The 9,196-nt window shown below is 41.6% G+C and overlaps 1 pseudogene; it reads right to left on the reverse strand.

Annotated features, from left to right (window-relative positions):
* Nucleotides 1–836: 836 nt before the first annotated feature.
* LOC135975155 (olfactory receptor 6B1-like) lies at nt 837–1,784 on the reverse strand (annotated as a pseudogene).
* Nucleotides 1,785–9,196: the final 7,412 nt, after the last annotated feature.

Below are 9,196 nucleotides of genomic sequence, written 5' to 3' on the forward strand. Positions count from 1 at the left end.
CCTTTGTCCTATGACTGCAGAGGTGTTCACTGCTCAGCTCACCATGAACGGTCTCTTGCAACATGTGCTAACTCTTTATCTGTTCCACACTTATATTTAGCTAAAAGAAGAACAGGAGTACTTGTGGCACCTTAGAGACTAACAAATTTATTAGAGCATAAGCTTTCGTGGACTACAGCCCACTTCTATATGCATCCGAAGAAGTGGGCTGTAGTCCACGAAAGCTTCTGCTCTAATAAATTTGTTAGTCTCTAAGGTGCCACAAGTACTCCTGTTCTTCTTTTTGCGGATACAGACTAACACGGCTGTTACTCTGAAACCTTATATTTAGCTGTGACTCTTTGAGAACCTTCCTCCGACCTGAAGAAGAGCCCTCTGTAAGCTCCAAACTTGCCTGTTTCTCCAGCAGAAGTTGTTCCAATAAAAGATATTACCTCACCCACCTTGTCTCTTTAATATCCTGGGACAAATGCAGCTGCAACAACACAGCAAAGAACGAATAACGCATGTAGACACCCTGCACTGTAACAAACTTCGTCATTAATAAACCCCTTAAGTCTAGCAGTGGAGTTGAGTTCAGTATGTCCTGGATGTGTTCTGACTGTCTTGCAGTGCAGCAATTGCACCTCATTGTAGCCCCATGCAGGTCTAGGGTCCATCCAGTCTACCGTGAGAGTCAGAGAATACATGGCACTGCAGTTCTTATTTATAAATGGGCCCTTCCTCACACCTGGGGTCTCATTGTTTGTATTGGAACAGCCCTAATAATTAAAGATACCCACATGCTCTGTGGCTTGCTACATTACACCACATGATGGGCTCCTACTATACATATTTTAATACAACTTAGAGTAAATGCCTAGTTTGTGATTGGTTATAAAAGTCATAGTCTTACTTAGAGCTTTTTCCAGGGCCTCCTTGACCTCCTTGTTTCTCAGGCTGTAGATGAGGGGGTTGGCCAGGGGAGTCAGGGCAGTGTAGAAGACAGAGAACGCTTTGTTCAGGTCTCGCAGTGTAGCAGTATCTGGGAGCATGTAGACAATGATCAGGGTTCCATAGAAAATTGTCACCAGGATGAGGTGAGAGGAGCAGGTGGAAAAGGCCTTTCGCCTCCCACTGCTGGAAGGGATTCTCAGGATGGTTGTGATGATACAAACGTAAGTTGTGAGGGTTAATAGAAATGGGGGCAGGGTAATTATGGAGGTGAGAAGGAAGGCCACAAGAACCATCTGGCTGCAGGACAGTTTGATCAACGGGGTGTAATCACAAAAGAAATGTTCAATTTTATTGGGACCACAGAAAATCATTTGTGATATCCAACATGCTGCGACGGTGCTGGTGACAAAGCCACTTAACCAAGACCCAGCTGCTAGCTAGAAGGAAAATCCATTATTCATACAGGCTGCATAAGGCAGTGGTTTACATATTGCTAAATACCAATCATAAGACATCGCTAATAAAAGACAACATTCAGTAGCTAACAGAGAACCAAATATATCAAATTGTAGGAGGCATCCAGCAAATGAAATGGTTCTGTCTCCAGTCAAGAGACTGTCCAGCATCCTTGGCAGGATGTTGGAGGTGTAGCAGGTCTCCAAGAAGGGCAAGTTCCTCAGGAAGAAGTACATGGGGGTATGAAGGTGATGATCAGCCACAACTAACACAACAATGAGAATGTTCACACCCATGGTCACAATGTAGATTACTAGAAAGAGCAGGAAGAGAAGAATTCGCAGTTCATGGAGATTCCCAAAGCGCAGGAGGATGAATCCCGTAATGGATGTTTGATTTCACTGTTCTGCATCTGCCGTGGTTTCTATCTCACCTCATATTTGTTGTTTACTTCTTATTTTGGAGATCATATAATAGGTGTCACAGAAACTTGGTGGAACAATGAAAATCAATGGGACACCGTAATAAAAGGGTACAAAATAGATAAGAATGACAGAGCAGGTTGCACTGATGAGGGTGTGCCACTATATGTGAAAGAATCAAATGGAGTTAAAATATTAAATGAATCAAACTGTTACATAGACTTTATATGGATAGACGTTGCATGCTTGAATAATAATAATATGTTCTTTGACATATAGTGGCACACTGATGTGGGTGTGCCACTATATGTGAAAGAGCAGTTCTCCAAGCAGGACAAGTTCCCCAAGAAGAAGTACATGGGGGTGTGAAGGTGATGATCAGCCACAACTAACACAGCAATGAGGATGTTCCCACCCATGGTCACAGTGTAGATCACTAGAGGAGGAGCAGCTCAAATTCCTATAAATCATCACAAATTATGAGCCATCCGAGCTCTGACTAGGCCTGATTCTTTATAAACCCAAGTTTTCTACATACATCTAAACCTATCTAGTCTGGATGGGTCTCACATAAAGACACTGTCTCTGTTATCTGTCATTCAGGACAGTAGATTCTAGAGTTATATTTAGGATCTTATTTTTCCACCCTGGATAGATTTGACTTTTAATTAAAATGTCAAAAATCCCAAAAGCAAAAGCATCTATAAACTCCCAAATTTAAAGCCAAAATTTGATTTTTTCAGAGAAAAAAAAGGAAAAAATTGATGGGTTTTAGGTTTTTGAATTTTCAGTGAAAAATTTTGAAGGAAAGCAGAAACTTTCTATAAACATTTTTCTTTAGATGAAAACCCAGTTTCCCAACATGAAGAGTTTTGACGGAAAACTTTCACCAAACCCTAGTACATCCTGTTGTGTACAGGAAAAATATGTACTGGACAGAAGGGATCGGGCATGAGAATATACATTATCCTTTACCTTCTGTGAATCTGATGAGAAAGGTTGTGCTTCCTCCAAAATAGGTACAACAAGAACTAGAATCGCTGATGTGACTTCTTCATGCAGCCTTTCATATATCAGAATACAGGATCTAGAGTCTATGTCCTGTCTCCATCTTTTTCATGGATCTCTATAATGAGACCTGAGAGTGCTGAAGAGGACTCAATCTCTATTTTCCTGCCTTACACAGCCGGCTTTTACCTGATACCAGAAAGTGAATGCCTCCTCTCATTCATTATCTGAGAGAGAAACATCTCCCTGGAAACTTCTACAAATGGAAATTTTCAACGAGTTCATAATACATTTATTTTTAGAACTTATTAATGAGCTTAATAGGTGAACTCCTAACCTCAATGAGAAAGTTATAGAGACAGGAAAATGTCTAGTGTCAAAAGAGATGTTTCCTTTTACGACGTCTAAGGAAAATGGGATTTAACACTGTAGAGGAGGCCAGTCATCCACCTTGTTCAGTCTCCTGGCTCTAAAGTGGCGAGTAACAACTGCTTTAGAAGAGGGTTCATAGATTCACAGATCATCATTGAATCATTTACTTTGATATATTGTATAAAACAGGATATTATATTTCACAAAATTCCCCATGTATTGAACCCAGTAACTTGTGTTTGGTTAAACTATCTTTCAGAAAAACATCCAGACTTGAGTCAAAGATGGAGAATCCATAACTTCCCTTGGTAGCTTGTTCCAATGGTTAGTCATCTTCTCTTGAGGAGTGACACCCTGGCTGGCATGCTTCCTCATGTCTGGGATGGCGTAGAAGGGTCTTCTTTTCTGCGGCCCCCTGCCGACTGTAACTCCAGCCATGCTGTGGTCTATTTCTTGTGACTCAGCCCTCTATCTGGATTGCATCTATTGCCACCCTTTGTGGAGTAAACCGAGTCCAGTTCAACATCAGTTCAGCAGATGAATGCTGGTTCTTCACCCTCACTTTCGGTTTTATTGGCCTTCCAGCATGGTCATAGTTGGGTGGGGGGCACGGGAAAAAGGTGTTCCGCCTCCAAACTGGAAAACTCAGGAATATATACAATTTCACACACACCCACAACCCCATTAGCCTGTCTATTGAGTCCCACTTCTTCCTCAAAGAGCTAATTCCTACCTTGGCCTGTCCTTTGGCTTTCCTTACAACCCCTTCTCAGGCTCACTCCTCCACAGATCCCAGAAGTAAAGAGGATAAGTTATGGTGAACAAAAAAAATATAAGTGTTCCATGCTGGGCATATCTGCTCCAGGGAAGCTCTGGCATCTAGCAGTTTCAAGATAGCCCCTAGCCCAAGATGAGCCTTCCTCCATGAAATCTATAGGTTTTCTCTGGCCCCAGCCAGGCCTTCCTTCAAGGTGCTAGCACTGGAGTTCCATTCCTTCTCCTCCTCAGCCCCTACTCTATTGGGATTTTCCTCTTTTAATTCCTCCCTCCAGGCTTTGATACCTCTCATACGTATAAAAGGGTAGGGCTGACTGAGAGCACAGACCATCATTAATCTCTTTCCAGCCAGTGTAAGGCCAGCATACCCCTTTAGACCCTAACGGTGACACATCTGTGCCCTATTTCTAATTTACATTTGTCTGGCTTCAGCTTCCAGCCATTAGTTCTGGTCCTGGTAGATTAAAAGTGCACTTGAGTACTAGGCAATTTCTCCTCATGAAGGTATTTTTACACTATAATCAAGTCTCCTCTCAGTCTTCTTTTTGATAATACCGAGATGGAACACCATGGCCATATGGAAAGTACCCAGGTATCCTAAACAGTTAGTTGTTGGCTTAATATGAGGTGCTCTGGTAACTCAGAAGCAATAAGTAGCTCAACACTACAAGCAGTAAAGTCCTGGGGGCCTAACCCTACTTTCCTTGTTTACCTACATCTCTTGTTATTCATGCCTGGTAAGGAACAAGGTGCTATAGCTTGATCCAAAGTCCTACTTGCATAATGGCCTGAGAAGAGAGGCAGGAGACTTCTCGCAATGATTAAGAGCACCAGTGTGGTGCCAGCTTTCATTACACACTCTGGTGAATGAGAATGAAAATACCAGACCCAGGGCATCCTTATGCACCCCGTATGTCCTCTGCCAGAAGGACCCCTGGTCCGACGTTGCAACATATGACATCAATATCATTTCTGCAAGGAAGCAGATACATCTCTGTGTGTTTGGATACTGTTTGAAATTCCAGGATGAATGATTCTTAAATCTATATTTAAACAAATTAATGTGCTTGTACTTGAAAGTGATTTTGTGGCCTGTGTTTCTTAAAGGGCCTAAGTGGGTTAGATGACCAACTCCCATTAACCCTAGCCTTCTCCCCTCTTTTCTGGATGGGAGATTTCCTTGGTTCTTTCTGTCTGGTTGGTTTCTTTTACTGTTAATGAGAGAGCAGCTATGCCAGGGGTGTGCTCATCATAACTTGCAAGTGCCATTCAGACCTCTGTTTTGTCCTGTGTCATTATAATTTGATCATAACAGCTGTGAGGGAGTATAGGCCTGATAAGTAACCTCCCTGAGTTCCTGGGCTGTGAAGGAATTCCTGCCACTTCTGGACTTTGCGGATTTCACCTAGAGGATTAAAAGGATCAATGACAAATTCCATCAATCCAAGAAGACCGCTCTGCTCAGACATTGAGGATGTTTGAGTAAAATTATTGAGCTGCCTTCTCCTATGCATTGACTATTACTGAAGGAGTAATGGGTAAAACTTCTCCGGTACATTGCCAGAGACTGTGAACATGTAATGAAGGTTGCTTCCAACCTGAGTGCAAATGCTATAGGGTCCAGATGGCTTGACTGGGTCAAAGAGGAAATTTTGCTAGGTATTTCTAGGTTGCTCATCACTACAGTTCCAGCTACAGTCCTCACAGCACCACATCCCCATGTGACAATCCTGTGTGGTTATCTCCACTTTGGAGATGGGGTAACTGAGGCACAGGACAGTACGGTTACTTAGTCACAGTAGCACAGTAAATCTGATGCCCAAGCAGGAGCAGAATCCAGCTCTACAGACAATCACAGGCTGTACTTTAGCTACAAGAACATTAGGGCCAGTGGAACATTTTCTCTCAAAATGTATTTGTTGAAAAACTCAAAATTTATTTTTTTTCTCAAAATTTATTTTTTGAAGAAAATTTGAGGGTTCAATGGTGTGAAATATTTTCAAGAAAAGAGTCCGGGAAACACACACATTTTTCAATGTTTAATTACTCTCAGTGTTAAAAATCTATACCTTATTTCCAGTCTGAATTTGTCTAGCTTCACTTTCCAGCCACTGGCTTGTGTGATACCTTTCTCTGCTAGATTGAAGAACCCATTGTTAAACATTTGTTCCCCATGTAGGTACGTTAGACTGTGATCGAGTCACCTCTTAACCTTCTCTTTGGTAAGCTAAATAGATCGAGCCCCTTTAGTCTGTCCTACAAACCATGTTTTCCAATCCTTTAATCTTTTTCATGGCTCTTTGTGTGAACCTTCTCCAACCTGTCAACTTCCTTCTTGAATTGTGGACAAACACCCATCAGGGATGGTCTAGGTTCTCTTGGTCCTACCTCAGTGCAGGGGGCTGGACTTGATGACTTCTCAAAAATCCCTCCCAGCCCTATATGTCTATGATTTGTTGATTTGATTAAAAGCTCATTTTTCCTCGACAAAACACTTCAGATAAGTATTTGATTGTTTTTTTAACAAAATGATGGCAAGATTTCTAAAGTAAAGAAAATGTAAGGTTGCATCTTACTGTTGGTCAAATTCAGGTTTTCATTTAAACTTTGAACTATTTTTGTCAGTTTTAATGACCTTAAGCACTTTTAATCCATACAGCTCAAAGGACCTTACAGAGGAAGTCACTGTTTTAACTATGTTTTACAGATAAGGAAACTGAGGCACACAAAGTGAACATGACTTACCCAATGTCACTTGAAGGCCATTGGCAGAGCTAGGAATAGAACCCAGATTTTCTGAGTTCCAAACCAGTGGTAGATCTGCATGGCCATGCTACTTTCAATCTCCCCCTGCCCTCATTTTATTCCTCCTTGTTTAAAATTTACCTCCTCTGAATTAAATAAACGGGGATGGTATAAAATATGTGAAAAAATGGTGTGTGAGTGGGTGGTGAACTCTTCCTCTTACTTTTTAACATTTGAAATATTAAGAAGTAAAACTTCCTATTCAACTTTTTAACAAAATGACCAAAGACATTTTCCTACCCAAAACGTGGGTTTTCAGGAAAGCTTATTTTTCTGTATGACTTTTTTTCTTTCTAAAGGATGTCAGCCAGTCCTAAACATCTGATCCTTACAGGACAGGACCATGTAGCTGTGCACAGTGAGAGAGGATGACTTTGTGAGTATAGTTCTGACCATGGATTCTAGGGATTTGAGTTCAGTTTCTGCCCTGCCACAGACATCTTTCGGGAACCCTGGATAACTCACATCTCCTCCCAGGCTGGGACTGTCAAAGGAGAATAAGGGAGTTAGGAGCAGGGAATCTCACTCAGGTTATATGCACAGATCAGAGCACTTCCCAGGGTCTTTTTCCATTTTTTATTTCCCAGCTCCAACCTGCTCCAGAGAAAATGTTTTTTTTTTAATTTTGTTTCAGTTCAAAGCAGCTTAGAGCCACTGCCATAGGAGAAGCTTGGGCAGACAGAGCTAATCTCACAACTGTCTCAGATTTAATATAACGGGTATGTTCACTGTTCTCCTTCTAGTTCACATAAGCTCCTCTAAAAATGCAAGCCCATATTTGAAAAGCTGCCCTTCCACCTGCAATAACAATGCCTATAACTAGTAGTACATTGCAGATTTTGTGCAATAAAGGTCATTACATCACACAATTTATGCTATTGGTGATCTCAGAGTTGGCTTCCGCAAAATGATTTAGGACAGCCGGGGAAGTCACATTTCAGAGATGTTCACTGGTCAGGACCTGCTGGGGAAGAGGACCTGGTTCCAAAAATGACACCTTCCCAGAAGCCTTCCCCATGTATAATATCTGAGGAGTGGGATGTAGTGGCTGAAACAAGAAAGAGGGGTGGTGTCAAATTGCTCATGTTCACTAGAACATAGTTTAGCCAAGAGCATGGATTAAGATCCTGGTGTCCTTCTGGTGAGCTCTGACTGAAAGGTCAAAATTGGTTTCCTTTTGGACTCAGCAGCCAATAAACAGTCAGAGTCCATGAATTTCAATATTCCAGTTTAACAGGAGCAAGAGAACATAATGTGTCAGTGAGAGGCCAGGGATAAGAATATGCACTAGCATGGTCTTCTCACTGATGTCCCAGACAGGTCAGGAACAACTGGGATGGGATCACTAATAGACATTGCTGCGTGTGTAGGCTGAGCTGTTCACTCAATGACAGACATGCCTGGATGTGTGCAGGCAGCAGCAGGGGCCTTGGAGAATTAGAACCAGATTTTTAAAGCTATTTAGGCACCTAGTGGGACTTTAAAAAGCATCTGAGTGCTTAAAACCCATTGATTGCAAAGAATGCTATTGAAAATGCCACTAGGCCCCTAAATACCTTAAAAATTATGGACCGTAGGCCTAAAATAAAATAGAACAAAATAGACTAGACTCCTCTTTTCTAGTTTGTTATAGAATCAAATAGAATTGAATAGAATTCTAACCTGCTGGGTTAGGAGCATCTCATTTACAGCAAATCTTGATTTTGGAATTGATTTCCATTTTCCCCAGCACAACCCAAGTCTGGTGACCCTACGGACATGAAAGTATCCCTGTTTTCCTTCCTCCTTCTTCCTTTCTTTGTTTACCTAGATGGTCTCCATCAATGTAGCACTGCCTCAGTGACTCCTGAGCATCCTCCTCCCCTTCATATCCTGTCCCCAGTGACCCATCTGCAACCCCCTCCTCTACACACCCTGCCCTCAGTGACCCATGTTCAATACCATTCCTTATGATCCTGCCCTCAGCTATTCCTGCGCCCTCCTACTAGCATCCATGCTTTTGCACAGGAGTCATTGATTTCACAGTTCTCTTGCTCTTCCTGCTGCAAATAACAGCCATCCTCTGTCCCACAGCTCTGTTGGCTCAGCAGGGCTAGCAGGAGGAAAAGGTAATTAAAATTAATTTTCGCCATGGCAATGTGACTGTGATGCACCTGGCTAGCAGATCTGTTGGGTAAGAAGAAGCATTTGTACTCAACTAGATTTCACAGCAGATCAGGAATTGAAATGCTTAAAAGTTATAAATATAAAGCTGATTGGAAAAGAAAAGAATATTTCACAAAATTATTGAACAATTTCAAAAAAAATTAATTGCAAAGGTTTTGAAACTAACTTGTATTTTAAAATCAATGTGAATGGCATTTTTATCTAATATGGCTAGATTTGGAGGTTTTAGTTTTTTCCTACTTCTTCCCTTTTTT

This window comes from Chrysemys picta, chromosome 13, assembly GCF_011386835.1.
Source record: "Chrysemys picta bellii isolate R12L10 chromosome 13, ASM1138683v2, whole genome shotgun sequence".
NCBI lineage: Eukaryota > Metazoa > Chordata > Testudines > Emydidae > Chrysemys > Chrysemys picta.